Genomic DNA, 9,509 nt, shown 5'->3' on the forward strand with positions numbered 1-9,509 from the left:
TACTGTGCTCACTACTGTGCTCACTACTGTGCTCACTACTGTGTAAGGAGCGGTATAATGGGGGGTGATGTATATACTGCGCGAGAGGGGGAGTGTGTGTCTGCATGTCACAGTGGTACGGGTGTGTGTGTGTGTGTGTGTGTGTGTGTGTGTGTGTGTGTGTGTGTGTGTGTGTGGTGTGTGTGTGTGTGTGTGTGTGTGTGTGTGTGTGTGTGTGTGTGTGTGTGTGTGTGGTGTGTGTGTGTCTCACAGGGGTACAGGTGTGTGTCTGCATGTCACAGTGGTACGGGGTGTGTGTGTATGCATGTCACAGTGGTACGGGTGTGTGTGTCTGCATGTCCACAGTGGTACGGGTGTGTGTTGTCTGCATGTGACAGTGGTACGGGTGTGTGTGTCTGCATGTCACAGTGGTACGGGTGTGTGTGTCTGCATGTCACAGTGGTACGGGTGTGTGTGTCTGCATGTGACAGTTGTGTCTCTGCATGTCACAGTGGTACGGGTGTCCTGCGTGTGTGTCTGCATGTCACAGTGGTACGGGTGTCTGCGTGTGTGTCTGCATGTCACAGTGGTACGGGTGTCTGCGTGTGTGTCTGCATGTCACAGTGGTACGGGTGTCTGCGTGTGTGTCTGCATGTCACAGTGGTATAGGTGTCTGTGTGTCTGCATGTCACAGTGGCACAGGTGTGTGTGTGTCTGCATGTCACAGTGGTAGACGGGTGTGTGTGCGTATCTGCATGTGACCATGGCACAGGTGTGTATATATGTAACAGTGGTACAGGTGTATGTGTGTATCTGCATGTGATAGTGGTACGTGTCTGCGTGTGACAGTGTTAAGTGTGTGTGTCTGCATGTGTGACACGGCACCCCCCCCCTTTCCATGTGTGACACGGCACCCTCCCCCCCCCCTTTCCATGTGTGACACGGCACCCCCCCCCCTTTCCATGTGTGATACGGCACCCCCCCCTTTCCTGTGTGACACGGCATCCCCCCCTTTCCATGTGACACAGCACCCCCCCCCCCCTTTCCATGTGTGACACGGCATTCCACCTCATTCTGTGTGTGGCATTTGTGGCATAGCAAAAACCCCTTTGTGACATCCCTCTGCATCTCTAGTCACCTGAAATTAAATTGTCAGCTCCTCTGAGCAGCGGGTCCTCACTGTGATTTATTTATACAATATGTTAGCAGGAAGTAATACATTGAGTTACCTCTCGTTCTCGCGTATGTCCTGGGCACAGAGTAAAGACAAATACAGTTACATAAGTGAACAGGGTATACATTATATACATGGCATTGCATGCACAGTTAGAGATAATATATATAATAAGACGTATGTAACAGTTACAGACCAGATTAAAATGTGAGACAGCTTTGGTTTGAAAGAACTTAATTGGTGGTGGATGTGAGGGTCTCTGGTAGGTTGTTCCAGTTTTGGGGTGCACGTAAGAGGAGGAGGAGCGGCCGGATACTTTGTTGAACCTTGGGACCATGAACAGTCTTTTGGAGTCAGATCTCAGAAGATAGGTGCTGCGTGTGGTAGGGGCGAGGGAGTATGATTAGGGGCCGGGCTCTGTATATACAGTTATAGGTGTACACGCGGGGGATGTGAGGAGAGGGACCTGGCCCGCGCCGTGATGTCACACTGCGCTCATGTTTTGGCCGCGTATTTCATGTATTGCACTAATTTACACGAGTCCCCTGCTGAGCCTCGGGACTCCGAGAACGTGTGACGACGGGATCGTGTGCTCTGTGTTTAATGCTGTTACCGGCATGAGATGTAATCCAGCTGGGCGTGTTCATATGTATACCGTGAAAAGGTTACAGGCCAAGATGTCCGCTTCACCAGCCCCAGTGTCATGTAACCCCTTCAGTGCCACTGGGACCTAAGGGGGTGACACCGCAGGGGGAGCCTGGTACCCCGGCAGGCTGTGTAGTGGGATGGGCCGTTTCTTGTACGTGTCCTGTGTGTGTGATTTGCCTCGTGACCCTTCTTGTAGATTTCCCCCCCACCCCCCCCCCCTGGGTGCTGCTGCACCGATGACATGTCCCCCTCTGTCCCTCCTAGGTGTGGGCGGAGATGTTGGGATGGAGGCTGAGGAGCAGAAGGGAGCAGAGGAACCTGAGAAAGGTAACGGGAAATGCTGCACACGATGTGCTATAATAACAATGTGTGGGGGCCGCCCCACCCCCCCACCCACACTGCAGGCACTACTTCCCCCCCCCCCCACACACACACCTGCATGCACTTTCTCCCCCCCCTCCCCACACACACTGCAGGCACTGCTTCCCCCCCACACACACACTCTGCATGCACTGCTTCCCCCCCCCCACACACACTGCTTCCCCCCCCCCCCCCACACACACACACACACACTGCAGGCACTGCTTCCCCCCCACACACACACTCTGCATGCACTACTTCCCCCCCCCCCCCCACACACACTGCAGGCAGGTGCTCCCCCCACCCCCTTGTGCATGTATACACAGCATGTCTCTTCATGTTACCCACAGATCCGCATGGAGACCGGGGGGCTCCGCACAGCACTGCCCAGCAAACACTAACACCCCAGGACTTGGCCCGAGGAGGAGGAGATCCCTGTGCCCCAGCATGCAGAGATCGGATCCCACAGCGCCTGCCCCCAAGGAGGTGTGCCGGAACCCCCCGCTGGGCACGGGCAGGAGGAGCCCCCCGCTGGGGCACGGGCAGGAGGAACCCCTCCTGCTGGGCACGGGCAGGAGGATCCCCCCGCTGGGCACGGGCAGAGGAGCCCCCCGCTGGGCACGGGCAGGAGGAACCCCCCGCTGAGCATGGGCAGGAGGAACCCCCCGCTGAGCATGGGCAGGAGGAACCCCCCGCTGAGCATGGCAGGAGGAACCCCCCGCTGAGCATGGGCAGGAGGAACCCCCCCGCTGAGCATGGGCAGGAGGAACCCCCCGCTGAGCATGGGCAGGAGGAACCCCCCGCTGAGCATGGGGCAGGAGGAACCCCCCGCTGAGCATCGGCAGGAGGAACCCCCCGCTGGGGCACGGGCAGGAGGAACCCCCCGTTGGGCACGGGCAGGAGGAACCCCCTGCTGAGCATGGGCAGGAGGAACCCCCCGCTGGGCACGGCAGGAGAACCCCCCGCTGGGCACGGGCAGGAGGAAGCCCCCGTTGGGCACGGGCAGGAGGAGCCCCTCGCTGGGCACAGGCAGGAGGAGCCCCCCCGCTGGGGCACGGGCAGGAGGAGCCCCCCGCTGGGCACGGCCCGCTGGAACCCCCTGCTGCCTACGGGCAAGGGGAACCCCCCGCTGGGCATGGCCCGCTGGAACCCCCTGCTGCCTACGGGCAAGGGGAACCCCCCGCTGGGCACGGGGAACCTGCTGAGCGGGAGAGTCACAGGGAACACACGGACTGTGATGTGAGTGAGGGGTCCCAAACCCCGGAGCTAGAGGAGAGGACACAGACGGTACAGGAGTCCTCAGCCTGCATGTCCCAGGGGGTCCCAGCACCTCCAGGCGTGGCTGAGGCAGGGGGCTCAGAGCCGGGCACAGCAGGGCGTTTGGATGAGGGGTGTGAGGAAGGCATCAGCAGGGACCTGCCCGATTCTGCCTCTGCAGAGAATACCCTGGAGGACTCTGGAGAGACTTTCCCAGCCTCCCCCTCCGTGATTGCGGTGGTCACACCTGTGCTGGCGCCGCCGGCTGCTCCTATTCAGCGCGACGAGGACATTACCGCGGAGAGCTGGCGCACACGCGCAAGCACGTCTTTGTCCTGAGTGAGGCGGGGAAGCCCATCTACTCCCGCTACCGTGGAACGAGGAGGCCCTGTCCTCCACCATGGGGTCATGATGGCGCTGGTCAGCTTTGTCCAGAGCGGGGAACAACTTCATCCGTTCCATCCACTCAGGTACCAACCGATCCTACAGATCCCCTACAAGTACCAACCGATCCTACAGATCCCCTACAAGTTCCAACCGATCCTACAGATCCCCTACAAGTTCCAACCGATCCTACAGATCCCCTACAAGTTCCTGTTCCATTTAGTATCCATCCCGCGTGCAATGGTAACGGGGGTGTCCTGTATCCCGCGTGCTACTCTAACGGGGGCGTCCTGTATCCCGCGTGCAATGGTAACGGGGCGTCCTGTATCCCGCGTGCAACTCTAACGGGGCGTCCTGTATCCCGCGTGCAACTCTAACGGGGGTGTCCTGTATCTCGCGTGCAGTTCTAACGGGGTGTCCTGTATCCCGCGTGCAACTCTAACGGGGCGTCCTGTGTCCCGCGTGCAATTCTAACGGGGCGTCCTGTGTCCCGCGTGCAACTCTAACGGGGTGTCCTGTGTCCCGCGTGCAATTCTAACGGGGCGTCCTGTTGTCCCGCGTGCAGTTCTAACGGGGTGTCCTGTGTCCCGCGTGCAACTCTAACGGGGTGTCCTGTGTCCCGCGTGCAATTCTAACGGGGTGTCCTGTATCCCGCGTTGCAACAATAACGGGGCGTCCTGTATCCCGCATGCAACTCTAACGGGGTGTCCTGTATCCCGCGTGCAACTCTAACGGGGTGTCCTGTATCCCGCGTGCAATTCTAAACGGGGTGTCCTGTATCCCGCGTGCAACTCTAACGGGGTGTCCTGTATCCCGCGTGCAACTCTAACGGGGTGTCCCGTATCCCGCGTGCAACTCTAACGGGGTGTCCTGTATCCCGCGTGCAATGGTAACGGGGCGTCCTGTGTCCCGCGTGCAATTCTAACGGGGCGTCCTGTGTCCCGCGTGCAATTTCTAACGGGGCGTCCTGTATCCCGCGTGCAACTCTAACGGGGCGTCCTGTGTCCCGCGTGCAACTCTAACGGGGTGTCCTGTGTCCCGCGTGCAATTCTAACGGGGCGTCCTGTATCCCGCGTGCAATGGTAACGGGTGTCCTGTATCCCGCGTGCTATTCTAACGGGGCGTCCTGTATCCCGCGTGCAACTCTAACGGGGCGTCCTGTATCCCGCGTGCAACTCTAACGGGGTGTCCTGTGTCCCGCGTGCAATTCTAACGGGGCGTCCTGTATCCCGCGTGCGACTAACGGGGTGTCCTGTATCCCGCGTGCAACTCTAACGGGGCGTCCTGTATCCCGCGTGCAATTCTAACGGGGCGTCCTGTATCCCGCAGTGCGATTCTAACGGGGGCGTCCTGTGTCCCGCGTGCAATTCTAACGGGGTGTCCTGTATCCCGCGTGCAATGGTAACGGGGTGTCCTGTATCCCGCGTGCAACTCTAACGGGGCGTCCTGTATCCCGCGTGCAACTCTAACGGGGCGTCCTGTATCCCGCGTGCAATGGTAACGGGGTGTCCTGTATCCCACGTGCAACTCTAACGGGGTGTCCTGTATCCCGCGTGCAATTCTAACGGGGTGTCCTGTATCCAGCGTGCAACAATAACGGGGTGTCTGTGTCCCCGCGTGCAATTCTAACGGGGTGTCCCGTATCCCGCGTGCAACTCTAACGGGGCGTCCTGTGTCCCGCGTGCAATTCTAACGGGGGTGTCCTGTATCCCGCGTGCAATGGTAACGGGGTGTCCTGTATCCCGCGTGCAACTCTAACGGGGTGTCCTGTATCCCGCGTGCAACTCTAACGGGGCGTCCTGTATCCCGCGTGCAATGGTAACGGGGTGTCCTGTATCCCGCGTGCGATTCTAACGGGGCGTCCTGTGTCCCGCGTGCAATTCTAACGGGGTGTCCTGTATCCCGCGTGCAACAATAACGGGGTGTCCTGTGTCCCGCGTGCAATTCTAACGGGCGTCCTGTATCCCGCGTGCAACTCTAACGGGGTGTCCTGTATCCCGCGTGCAATTCTAACGGGGTGTCCTGTGTCCCGCGTGCAACTCTAACGGGGCGTCCTGTATCCCGCGTGCAACTCTAACGGGGTGTCCTGTATCCCGCGTGCAGTTCTATCGGGGTGTCCTGTATCTCGCGTGCAATTCTAACGGGGCGTCCTGTGTCCCGCGTGCAATTCTAACGGGGCGTCCTGTGTCCCGCGTGCAGTTCTAACGGGGTGTCCTGTGTCCCGCGTGCAACTCTAACGGGGCGTCCTGTATCCCGCGTGCAACAATAACGGGGTGTCCTGTATCCCGCGTGCTATTCTAACGGGGCGTCCTGTGTCCCGCGTGCAACTCTAACGGGGTGTGTCCTGTGTCCCGCGTGCAATTCTAACGGGGGTGTCCTGTATCCCGCGTGCAACAATAACGGGGGTGTCCTGTATCCCGCGTGCTATTCTAACGGGGCGTCCTGTGTCCCGCGTGCAACTCTAACGGGGTGTCCTGTGTCCCGCGTGCAATTCTAACGGGGTGTCCTGTATCCCGCGTGCAACAATAACGGGGCGTCCTGTGTCCCGCGTGCAATTCTAACGGGGCGTCCTGTGTCCCGCGTGCAGTTCTAACGGGGCGTCCTGTGTCCCGCGTGCAATTCTAACGGGGCGTCCTGTGTCCCGCGTGCAGTTCTAACGGGGTGTCCTGTATCCCGCGTGCTATTCTAACGGGGCGTCCTGTGTCCCGCGTGCAACTCTAACGGGGTGTCCTGTGTCCCGCGTGCAATTCTAACGGGGTGTCCTGTATCCCGCGTGCAACAATAACGGGGCGTCCTGTGTCCCGCGTGCAATTCTAACGGGGCGTCCTGTGTCCCGCGTGCAGTTCTAACGGGGCGTCCTGTGTCCCGCGTGCAACTCTAACGGGGCGTCCTGTATCCCGCGTGCAACAATAACGGGGCGTCCTGTGTCCCGCGTGCAATTCTAACGGGGTGTCCTGTATCCCGCGTGCAACAATAACGGGGCGTCCTGTATCCCGCGTGCAACTCTAACGGGGTGTCCTGTATCCCGCGTGCAACTCTAACGGGGTGTCCTGTATCCCGCGTGCAATTCTAACGGGGCGTCCTGTGTCCCGCGTGCAATTCTAACGGGGCGTCCTGTATCCCGCGTGCAACTCTAACGGGGTGTCCTGTATCCCGCGTGCAATTCTAACGGGGCGTCCCGTATCCCGCGTGCAACTCTAACGGGGCGTCCTGTATCCCGCGTGCGATTCTAACGGGGTGTCCTGTATCCCGCGTGCAACTCTAACGGGGCGTCCTGTATCCCGCGTGCAACTCTAACGGGGCGTCCTGTATCCCGCGTGCGATTCTAACGGGGTGTCCCGTATCCCGCGTGCAACTCTAACGGGGTGTCCCGTATCCCGCGTGCAACTCTAACGGGGTGTCCTGTATCCCGCGTGCAATGGTAACGGGGCGTCCTGTGTCCCGCGTGCAATTCTAACGGGGCGTCCTGTATCCCGCGTGCAACTCTAACGGGGTGTCCTGTATCCCGCGTGCGACTAACGGGGCGTCCTGTATTCCGCGTGCAATTCTAACGGGGTGTCCTGTATCCCGCGTGCAACTCTAACGGGGTGTCCTGTATCCCGCGTGCAACTCTAACGGGGTGTCCTGTATCCCGCGTGCAACTCTAACGGGGCGTCCTGTATCCCGCGTGCAACTCTAACGGGGTGTCCTGTATCCCGCGTGCGACTCTAACGGGGTGTTCTGTGTCCCGCGTGCAACTCTAACGGGGCGTCCTGTATCCCGCGTGCGACTCTTAACGGGGCGTCCTGTATCCCGAGTGCGACTCTAACGGGGTGTCCTGTATCCCGCGTGCAACTCTAACGGGGTGTCCTGTATCCCGCGTGCGATTCTAACGGGGTGTCCTGTATCCCGCGTGCTATTCTAACGGGGTGTCCTGTATCCCGCGTGCGACTCTAACGGGGTGTCCTGTATCCCGCGTGCAACTCTAACGGGGCGTCCTGTATCCCGCGTGCAACTCTAACGGGGCGTCCTGTATCCCGCATGCAACTCTAACGGGGTGTCCTGTATCCCGCGTGCGACTAACGGGGCGTCCTGTATCCCGCGTGCAACTCTAACGGGGTGTCCCGTATCCCGCGTGCAACTCTAACGGGGCGTCCTGTATCCCGCGTGCAACTCTAACGGGGCGTCCTGTATCCCGCGTGCAACTCTAACGGGGCGTCCTGTATCCCGCGTGCAATTCTAACGGGGTGTCCTGTATCCCGCGTGCGATTCTAACGGGGCGTCCCGTATCCCGCGTGCGATTCTAACGGGGTGTCCTGTATCCCGCGTGCAACTCTAACGGGGCGTCCTGTATCCCGCGTGCAACTCTAACGGGGTGTCCTGTATCCCGCGTGCAACTCTAACGGGGTGTCCTGTATCCCGCGTGCGACTCTAACGGGGCGTCCTGTGTCCCGCGTGCAACTCTAACGGGGTGTCCTGTATCCCGCGTGCGATTCTAACGGGGTGTCCTGTGTCCCGCGTGCGATTCTAACGGGGTGTCCTGTGTCCCGCGTGCAATTCTAACGGGGCGTCCTGTATCCCGCGTGCAACTCTAACGGGGCGTCCTGTATCCCGCGTGCAACTCTAACGGGGTGTCCTGTATCCCGCGTGCAATTCTAACGGGGCGTCCTGTATCCCGCGTGCAAACTCTAACGGGGCGTCCTGTATCCCGCGTGCAATTCTAACGGGGTGTCCTGTATCCCGCGTGCGATTGTAACGGGGGCGTCCTGTATCCCGCGTGCGATTCTAACGGGGCGTCCTGTATCCCGCGTGCTATTCTAACGGGGCGTCCTGTATCCCGCCTGCGATTCTAACGGGGCGTCCTGTATCCCGCGTGCGATTCTAACGGGGTGTCCCGTATCCCGCGTGCAACTCTAACGGGGCGTCCCGTATCCCGCGTGCAATTCTAACGGGGCGTCCCGTATCCCGCGTGCAATTCTAACGGGGCGTCCCGTATCCCGCGTGCAACTCTAACGGGGTGTCCTGTATCCCGCGTGCGATTCTAACGGGGTGTCCTGTGTCCCGCGTGCAACTCTAACGGGGCGTCCTGTATCCCGCGTGCAACTCTAACGGGGCGTCCTGTATCCCGCGTGCAATTCTAACGGGGCGTCCTGTATCCCGCGTGCAACTCTAACGGGGTGTCCTGTATCCCGCGTGCAATTCTAACGGGGCGTCCTGTATCCCGCGTGCAACTCTAACGGGGCGTCCTGTATCCCGCGTGCAATTCTAACGGGGTGTCCTGTATCCCGCGTGCGATTGTAACGGGGCGTCCTGTATCCCGCGTGCGATTCTAACGGGGCGTCCTGTATCCCGCGTGCTATTCTAACGGGGCGTCCTGTATCCCGCCTGCGATTCTAACGGGGCGTCCTGTATCCCGCGTGCGATTCTAACGGGGTGTCCCGTATCCCGCGTGCAACTCTAACGGGGCGTCCCGTATCCCGCGTGCAATTCTAACGGGGCGTCCCGTATCCCGCGTGCAATTCTAACGGGGCGTCCCGTATCCCGCGTGCAACTCTAACGGGGTGTCCTGTATCCCGCGTGCGATTCTAACGGGGTGTCCTGTGTCCCGCGTGCAACTCTAACGGGGCGTCCTGTATCCCGCGTGCAACTCTAACGGGGCGTCCTGTATCCCGCGTGCAATTCTAACGGGGCGTCCTGTATCCCGCGTGCAACTCTAACGGGGCGTCCT

At 60.2% G+C, this 9,509-nt stretch overlaps 1 long non-coding RNA gene across 3 annotated transcripts; it reads left to right on the plus strand.

Annotated features, from left to right (window-relative positions):
• The first annotated feature begins 43 nt into the window (after nt 1-43).
• LOC142486540 (uncharacterized) lies at nt 44-3,859 on the plus strand. Of its 3 annotated transcripts, none has more exons than XR_012799017.1 (3): nt 44-64; nt 2,066-2,128; nt 2,512-3,859. It is a non-coding gene; the product is annotated as an uncharacterized LOC142486540 (long non-coding RNA). The 3 variants fall into 3 exon arrangements; XR_012799018.1 differs by having other exon boundaries at nt 45-69; XR_012799019.1 differs by lacking the exon at nt 44-64 and adding an exon at nt 91-115.
• Nucleotides 3,860-9,509: the final 5,650 nt, after the last annotated feature.

The sequence above is a fragment of the Ascaphus truei genome, unplaced genomic scaffold (genome assembly GCF_040206685.1).
Source record: "Ascaphus truei isolate aAscTru1 unplaced genomic scaffold, aAscTru1.hap1 HAP1_SCAFFOLD_939, whole genome shotgun sequence".
Taxonomy (NCBI): domain Eukaryota; kingdom Metazoa; phylum Chordata; class Amphibia; order Anura; family Ascaphidae; genus Ascaphus; species Ascaphus truei.